This window comes from Calypte anna, chromosome 14, assembly GCF_003957555.1.
Source record: "Calypte anna isolate BGI_N300 chromosome 14, bCalAnn1_v1.p, whole genome shotgun sequence".
Lineage (NCBI taxonomy): Eukaryota > Metazoa > Chordata > Aves > Apodiformes > Trochilidae > Calypte > Calypte anna.
The window spans coordinates 7530820-7540034 of NC_044260.1; the positions used below are offsets into that span (position 1 = coordinate 7530820).

The following is a 9215-nucleotide window of genomic DNA, read 5'->3' on the forward strand; positions in this document are numbered from 1 at the left end:
CAGAAAGGAAAGCCAATAAGTGTTTTTCTGCACCATGCAGAGACAAAGAAAGTGTTCGGTTCCTCTCCCAGATGTGTTTCACACATGCTGCCAAGGCAGGAATGGTTCTCTGAGGTGCCACCTCATTACAGCATGATTCCCATTTCTGCATCTTCAGAACCTTAATGTCTGTTTTTCTTAGTAGCTAGCTGAGGGGAAAAAAGCAAAGTCTTCCTCCAAATTGATCTCACTTTTTCTTACTTACAAAAACCAAGGGGCAGCTGTTTATTCCCAGAAAGGAGACTCTACAAGAAGCAATGCTTCAACAGGGAGATCTCAACATCATGTATGCAGCACCATCTGTGTTATCTGCACAGACAACAACTGCCTTGCTTGGTGATCTTCCTGCAAACATAGGTTATATCACATCAGCTATATCCACATGTATGTCATGAAAAGGAGAACCAGCACAAAGAAAAAACCCTGAAACTGCTACCTAGCTAGCAGAGGTCATCTCAGAGGAACAAAATGACAGAAGAGCAGAGTGCAGCTCAAGGATACAGCTGCTTCACCCAGGCTTGAGTTACCCCCTGCAGCACTCAGAGACTATCCAAACAAACAGCCATGAACGGAAATGAACAGAGATCAGTGTGGAAGAAAGACAAAATGAAGATTACTGATCTGTCCAGGGGGCTACCTCAGACACGAGGAAACTACAGTATTAGACTGAGATAAAAGGAAGCAAAACAATTCTACCCTGAGAGAAAAAAGAAAGTGGTTAGTCAGATGAATGCTTTCTATTTTTCAATTTATCTGAACTATGCTGGGGAGTGACACGTCATGCAAACCCAAATCACCACTCTGAGTCGCTTGTTTCTCTACACAGTGTTTCACCTGTTTCTTATTGTTTGGTTCCCAACACCAACCCGTTGCAAAAAGCAGGATTTGCATTAGAACTGTCATGCAGAAAAAAGCCCCAACAAGCATTTAATTTAATTTCTTTTTTCCTCCTTAAAGATTGCCACTCTTCAGCTGTGCAGAGTGCTGTTCCCAGCCCTGTTGTCTGCCAGCCACCAAAGAAGGCAGCTCTCATCTACAGGGAAGGGATGTGATCCCAGCTCCCACCAACTCACTTCCCTGTCCTGCTTCAGTGTGGAAGTTGATGAGCTCTGCCTTGCTCAGCCCCGTGTAGCACATCCTCAACACTTGCCGTCCAAGTTTCAAACAACTATTATCAGTCCCTCCAAAGTCTACCTAATGATCAGTGATGCAAAAATGGTTCTTGATAGAAACTAGAGACAAAAAAACCCCAAAAGATTAAATCAGTAATATCCTGAAGCCACCGTAGCCATAACCTGGAGGCCTCAACTGCTTCTGCACCCCACAGCCCACTCGAGTTGAAATGAAAGCAGGGGAAGACTTAATTTAACTTCTGTCACTGACAGGTTTAGCACCAAGAACAACCTTGGGCCTTGCCTGCTGGTGCTATCACCTAGAAATATACCCTCACACATGTTCTTTGATACAAAGAACCACATCTCGCATACTGCAAGACAAACACAGTCTACTAGCAGTAGATACATTCATACTCATGGTGAGTTTAATTCTTCAACTGTGTAAAAAGACTGGATTCACCAAGAGTACACCACTACCCAAAAAGCAGCAGTCATGAGAGAAGACAGAAGTCAGCATTATCTGGATACTTTCAGATTATTTGCTTGCATGTATTTCTGTGTTACACACATGCAAGTAAAGGAGGGGATGGTGCTGGTCAAAATACGTACAACCACAGACAAACCACAATGATAGAAGCACAGGGCACTGGAGACAATATCTATAGCCAGAAGCAAGTGCACAAGACACAGGGAGGACAGAAAGGCAGCACTCCCATGCAGGCAGTCATGTCACACCTGTGTGTCACAACACACACGGGGCTGTGGGATGAGCTGAAGCCTCAGCTCTGCCCCTGCAAAGGCCAATTGCAAGAAACGTGTTTTCTCTCCTTTTACACCCCCATGTAGCATGTGAAAATATAGCCTTTGCCAAAGAACAGTCACATCTTTCCTACATTTTCTTTGGCACACACAATTTTTTTCTGTAAACACGAAGTCTTCACATATGCATACTTTAAAAAAAAAATAATTATATATATAGTTAACTATATGTTAGTTAAGCATGTTTAGATTAAACAAAACACTAAGCTGCCTTTATGAAAATGCAAGCCCTCCACCACTACCTTCATGGAACTTGCTGTCTTCCATTATTAATAATCAACAGAAGGAAAGAAAATATGTTTGCCAAACATAACATAATACTCAGAAGGTGAAGGTTAAGAAGAGCAGTCAAATAAACCTTTCTCAACTTCACACAAAATAATCATCAGGAGGGTCATGTCACAGCAGCTTCAGAACTTATTTGGACTCTCCAAGAAATCAAATCTGGCATCACAGAAGGTTTTGCAAACAGCAGTTCCAACAAGAACCTTGAAAAAAGAACTTCAAATCCCCTCCTTAAAAGCCAAATTCAGAGCCACAAACGCAAAATTAACCCCAGAGGCTTCTCTAAAATGGCAAAAAATTACATGCATACACATCCAACATGCAAAGAGGACAGGAAATAAGGGTTGTTTTCCCTAGTTTTGATGAACAGAGGTGCTGACTCTAAGATTAAACCGTTCCTCTCACAACAACAGACTCTAGCAAGACTCTAGGAAGTTCTGAAGTATCCCCTCTAAGCAACCAGTGCTCTTGGACCTTTTTCTTCCTAGAGGGGACAAATTCTTATCTAGCATGCCTTGTCTTTTTCGTGATTTATAAAATAAGCAATTGTGAGCGTAGCAATGAAACATCCTCAGTTCCTAAAAACAAAGGGGAGGAGGTGTGTGTGTGGAAGTAGCAAACTAGCCCTAATACTTCAATAGAAATAAATCTACTGAAAGGAGGAGGCGAGAGCAGAGCACGACACACCTCCCAGCAGGCACACCCGACCTGCTTCCCTCCCCTGTGCGGGGTTCCAGACCTGAGAAGCACTGCCCGAGCCGGCCACGCCGCACTCCCGGCGCACAGCGAAACGACCTTCCCTCGACTTTACTCGAGGACAAAAACCCACAACCAGCCACAAAAGCATCCCGCAGCCTCCCTGCCCCTACACTTCCCCCCCATCCCGGCCGCCGCTGCCGGCCGGGCCCCACTCACCGAGGGCACGAAGGGCTCGGCGGCAGCATCCGCAGCGGGCCGGGCTGGCGGGCGGAGCGGGGCTGCCGTGCCGAGACCCGCGGTATAAGGAGGGGGGCGGGCCAGCAGCCTCACTCCTCCCGTCCCACTCCGCTCCGCCCTGGTACCATCGGCAGCCCCGCTCCGCTCCGCCCCGGCCACCGCCTCCCTGCCCCAGTCCCGGGAGTGCTCCCTGCGGGCACGGCAGCGGGATTGGGGGGGGGACGCCTGGCTCGGGAAACAAAGCCGAAAGTTGCTGTCTTCTGATGCGTCCTACTAGGCTGGGAGCTTTGGGGGTTTTTTGGTGGTTTTTTTGTTTTGCTTTGTTTTGCTGTGGTTTTTTTATTTGTTTGTTTTTTTGTGCACATTTGCCTAGCTGATGATAAACCAAAGTATTTTAGAACATGGTTTTAAGAAGAGAGCTTATGCATGAATTCTTTCTGGTTCTTTTCCACTTACAAGTGCCAAACAAAACATGTCCTCATGTTTTGACACAGGTAAGATTTATAGAAAATGGAAGTATAGACTATTTTAACCAATCAAACCCATGTAAGATACAGCAATGTGCAACTTCTGATAAACTTGCTTCACACAGATTCTATCAGTGCTTTTTTTGCAAGAGGAAAACCAAGCACACGATGTTTGATCTGAGACAGGGGATCTAGAAGAGGCTGCAGAGTATGATGTAACCAGCTTCCTGTGTCAATCACATGGTCAGCTTCCAGCATAACTCAGTGGACTTTGCTCCACACAAGATACCTTTTTAACCTACATAGTAATGGGGCTGATGACTTTTCTTGCTTAAAACATTAATTTCATTCCTGGAGCCTTTTCTCTATTGCTTTGTGTGGCAAACGTGACCAATTTTTCGAGATGGAGGAGAATGAAAGGAAAGCACTACGTAAGCAAGCATTACTCAGAGCCATCTCCCTAGTCACAGGGCCTGGGACTATAGCTGTGCAGATAAGAGCTCATGAGCCATCCCTCTTCCTTTCCTCTCTCTTCCTCCTCCTTCCAAACATAAATCCATGGCCAATGGGAGACCGGTGACAACATATGTCTGCAGTCACAAAGGCTGGTTTTCAATACTCTGTGGGCTTGGGGGATCCTGCATTGGAATGGGCGCATGCCCCACCAGTTATCCCAGCTAGGAAATGGGATTTTCCCTGCTGCTTTTTTCACCACCTGCTGAAGACCAGAGAGGTCTCATTTTCCCACTGCACTCCAAGTTGTCTCCCCTTCTCCTTTTCCTCAGTACAATTACTAACAACTGGTTCTTCACCTTCAGCACACATGCCTACCTTGCTCTCCCGGTCCCTGGTGGCAGCAGGGCGGTGTTGGCTCCTTCCCAGGATGCAGGCGGGGCTGGGACTCTCCCCGAGGCCACTGCGGCTGGGCCGGGCCTGACGCTCACGGTCCGGAGGTGACCGGTACTCTCCGGCTGCTCTGGTTTCCTGTCTGTTTGATCAGGCACCGAGCACTCCCCTCAGGAGTCCTGACAGGGAAAAAGCAGAAGGATTTCTTGATAATATAGCATCATTATGCCACTTTTCATTCATTTGAAGTTTTCAAAGTGCAATTACTTACACAATTTGACTCAAGAAAATGAGTGTGTAGGGGGAAAACGTATCAACTAATGTGATTCATTAGTAAAAGTGGGTGATACACATCCCTGCACAGCAGCAAGGATGAGGTGGCCTAAACAGCTCTGAAGTAATTGGATGAGTACTGGTACTCAACACAGGGTCAATACTGTCCACCTCCATTAGAAAGGCATGAATTAATCTAGGGCTGCTCTACACATTGCAAAGACAAACCTACTTTCCAGTTCTAACTTCTGGACTCCTTTTTGGAACTGTTGAATCTAAAAGATATGGCTGGCACAAGCAAAAAGAGCATAGGCTCGACATGAATGGACTGTAAATTAAATTAGAAGCAGGCTCTTAATGATCAGAGTAATCAGATTGTAGCAGAGAATAATAGGAGGAAAAATACCCTTAACTCCTTGAATGTCTGGCATATTAAATATGCTTGTGTCCAGAGTGCCCCATTACACTTCATATTCTCCTGCCCAGTCACAATGCTGACTGGAAATAGAGCAGTGCAACACCAATGTGCCAAACCAAAAGCAAATGATCTGCTTTTACTTGAAGCTGTTTACTGTGCAACAAGATACAGTCATTCTATTTTATGAGATAATTTTCTTTTCATACAAGGTATCTGACAAGTTATTGTAGGCTCTCACTATCTTAATCATCTGTAATTTTGAATCATGCTTCAGATGAGTTCTGTTCAGTTAGCTAAGCTTAGAAATTGAGAACATCTTTGCTGTTCTCAGATAAATCATAGCAGCAAGGCCAGGGGAAAAAAATTGTCTTAAAAAACCCCCAGATCTCCCTGTGTGGTTAGAGTCTAGAATTCAGTTAATGCTTGTTACAGATACAAACAACCTTGCAAACCCTTTGCAGTTTTAAAATAACAAAAACAAATCTCTGTATGGTCATCAATAATATTGTGTAGTAAAAGTAGCACTAACACAACCTTCTCAACAAGAATGTTGTCAAATATCTTTTCACTTTTTCCGAGGGGAGGATTTAGCCCCCAAACTTAGTTATCAAATCCAGAGTATTCCTAATAGCAGGGTGAGAAATGAGTTCCAGACCCTCACTTGAGACTCTGTAAAGGACAAGGAATAAGCCAGCTCCAGGCTGTAATTGCCTCCCGTTTATACTCCTGGAAGGTGTACAAAATCCCTGCCAAATAGGTATTGCTTAACTCTAAATTTTACCAGTTGGCTATTTCACTTGGCCAGTGAAATAATGCAGTGGCATGGGCTGGTCATTAGCAGGCTTCCTATGTTCATTCTTCCTCTGTTATGCTAACCAGTTCCACGCTCTTCTTCCCACGATTTGCATGTAGGTGAAGTTTAGTTGTCTTTATTAGAAAGTAAGGAACATCATACCAAGGCAAGAGTTTCAGCTTGCTAGGGGGCATAATTCATTTTGTCACTGCAGATCACTTTTTCTCATGGCTAGTGTGCCTTCAGCTTTCACACTTTCTAAAGAAACACGTTTTTCTTGAGCAGAGAAATCATTTAATGCATTAAATCAGACAGAAGACACACAGCTATCAGATATTTTGGCATCGTCTGTCCATTGCTCTTGAGGCCATCCCTCATGTTCAGCTCTCAAACTTGTTCTTCCATATTGCTTGTCTTCACAGTCAAAACGATACAGTTTTTTACTCCAGAAAAAATAGTGTGTATGAATTATGCTGAAGTAGAAACACTGAAAAGCTGAGCTTTTCAGCATGGTGAGGTCCAAGGAAATTGCGGTGTTACAAGACCAATACTTCTCTTGTCTTCTCTGTGGTCTTACTTCTTCATAAGCAATAGGCATCCTTAAAAGAACACTACTAGAAGAAGGAAAAAAAACCTTAACTATTTACTCTGCCATTTGCTTTTTATTTATTAAATACTGAATACCCGGCAGATATAAAATATTTTCCCCTAATCTCTCTTTAGAAAGCATCTTCTACTCCTTACTCCTGTTGTTTATGTCTTGATCATTATCACAAGTTGCCTCACTGACCACTCTGCTTGCTCAGCTGCTCCATGGAGACTCACATCCTGAAGCCACCTCAGTCCTCCCTAAAAGCTTAACCTGTTTTCAGCTGATGCCTTAGCAGACTCAGCATTTCATTCACAGTGAAGCCTGTGTGCTCTGAACTTGCCATAAGAAGTCAAGAAGCCAAGTTGATTTCCATTCATTGCAGGGATCTACACAGGAGCCTATGCCAAGTTTTGCACTATGCATGCTGGAGGGTCAGATCAGGAACTGATAGGCAAAGGGCATTAACATTTGAGGACAAGATGCAGCATCCCAGCTGAAGTTTCCCTCCTAAGGTACAGCATATTAAAAGGAAATTAATCTACAAGAGCAATGGAGGGCTATGCTCTTTCCAAATGAACACATTGTGAAGCCTTTATCATGAAAAAGACACTAGAAAACAATCCTACCGTGCAAGTGGGTTGGGTTGTTTTTATGACCTGCTTCAATAGATGGCAACTGCCTGGAGGAAAACCACAAACATCGAACGTGTAGGCAGCAGCATCACTTCAGCATATGACAGCTGCAGCTGTGATGAGCTGAAATACAAAGGACAGCAATTTTCATGAACATATGAATTTTCATATGGTAAGTTTCTATTCCCTCACTCCCTGGCCATCTTCAGAATACACACCATTCTTCTCTTTTCTCAGTCTGTTGTGTTTGGATTCTAAGCTGCATATAGAGGTCATGTTTGTGCTTAAACTTTACATCCTGCAAAGAGCTCTGTTGATTGTCAGTTGATTCTATGTGATAGCTGTGATTAAACTGGTATAAATATCTTTACATCCCTAGGGCTGAAATTACTATTTCTTTTGGAAAAAAACTGTCTCTTACTAGCAGTATGTCTTGAATGAGATTCTTCCAAAACTGTTGTAAATGCAATATCCTCCAACCGAGACTGGATTATATTTCTTGAAAAAAGTATTAGGTAAAGATTCCCATAGTGCTAGAATTATTAAGTGAAAGAAAACAGAGATGGAAAAGAATACAACGGAGAAAGATATCAGAACAAGACTCCAATTTCCTAGCATCTAGAGGATTTTCTGTACTTCTGTATCCAGAATTTTGTAGCAGAAACTGCATTCACAGTCCATGTAACAAGATACCATTTCCTGTATTTGTGATCAGTGTGATATATGAGTGAGACTATTTGTGTTTGTCTCCTTTTGGGCACTGATCCCATTAGTGTTTTCACTCCCACACTAGGGAGAGAAAAATGCATTATCCCAGCTATATTTCTTAATGCATGATTACTTGTTCTGATCTACCAAACACAATTAAAGGCACACTCCATGTTTGCATATCTGTCCTCATTTTCTCTTAAAATCACCAGATATAAAATTACATATGCACATTACCTCAAGTTCTCTGAAAAACAACAATGGCAAGTTAGATCTGGCAAAGCAGTGCTGTTTTCACAGGCTAGCAAGCCTGCCAGGTTTAAATATTTGATGATCAGACTTGACATTCACCCTCCTTATCAGTTCTTTTTTTAGATACAAGTCTAAAGAGTCTCAAAAAGTGAAATTAGAAAGTGAAACTCAGAAAGTGCTGGAGAAGTCGAGGCTTCTCATACCAAACAGAGAATAGCTACACTTATTAGGAAATGAAATGGGAAGGCAGAATTCTCTGCCTATTAGAGGAATTCTCCTCTATTAGAGGAACACTGAAGCCATAGAAAGAGTAGTTTGCTTTGAAATAAATTGTTTTTTTATAAAGCTTTTTCTTTAGGTACTTCATGTTTGAGGCATTTTAAAATTTAGAATTAAATGGAATGGAAACTTTTACAAGGTTGAAATAGGCAAAATTCCTTCTTGGAATGCAGTGAATGCATATAAATTCAGCACATGCAGAAGAACATACAAGAGATATCTGCTTACAGACCTGGCACCTGTGATCTGTGCAAGGAGTGTATATGCACAAAAGTGGGCATGGGGCTTGGCCAGGGAGTACATTACACCTTTTCTTTTAGAACCATATGAAGGATGTGTAGTCTGATGAAACGTAACAAGTATGAGTGACAGAAAGTTAGAAAAGTGCATCTCAAGTCACCAGTTAAAAAGAACATAGATACTTTCAGCCAATTGCTCTGACAAGGATTCCTAACCCTCCTTCCTTCAGGAACTAAATACTGATTCCATTCCTGTTTGAAAACAATAGCCAGAGAAAGATTGGCATTTTGCCCCTATTTTAGTAGCTGGATGGAGAGGACACTCAAGCTAAACATGGGAAGCTTTAACTAAGGCAATGCTCAGGGGAGACAAAACTGTTTTTCAGTACCTCTCTCTCAGATGGACTCTCTTGGCACAAGTAAACTGTGAAAGGCATCTAAGTGGGTCTTGAGTACTGGACTCTACTCCTCCTGAAGATTCCCCTCATCAATAGGTGATACATCAATAGGTGATTCCTTCAC

At 42.8% G+C, this 9215-nt stretch overlaps 1 protein-coding gene across 2 annotated transcripts in view; it reads right to left on the bottom strand.

Moving 5' to 3' along the window:
• CARHSP1 (calcium regulated heat stable protein 1) overlaps positions 1–4640 on the bottom strand; it is a 29889-nt gene extending 25249 nt beyond the window's left edge. The window contains exon 1 of one of the 2 annotated variants that reach the window (XM_030460141.1): positions 4493–4640. The gene's annotated coding sequence lies outside the window, so the exon portion shown is untranslated. Of the gene's footprint in view, positions 1–3173; positions 3291–4492 lie in introns of those variants that run through there. The other variant, XM_030460140.1, reaches the window with a different exon arrangement.
• Positions 4641–9215: the final 4575 nt, after the last annotated feature.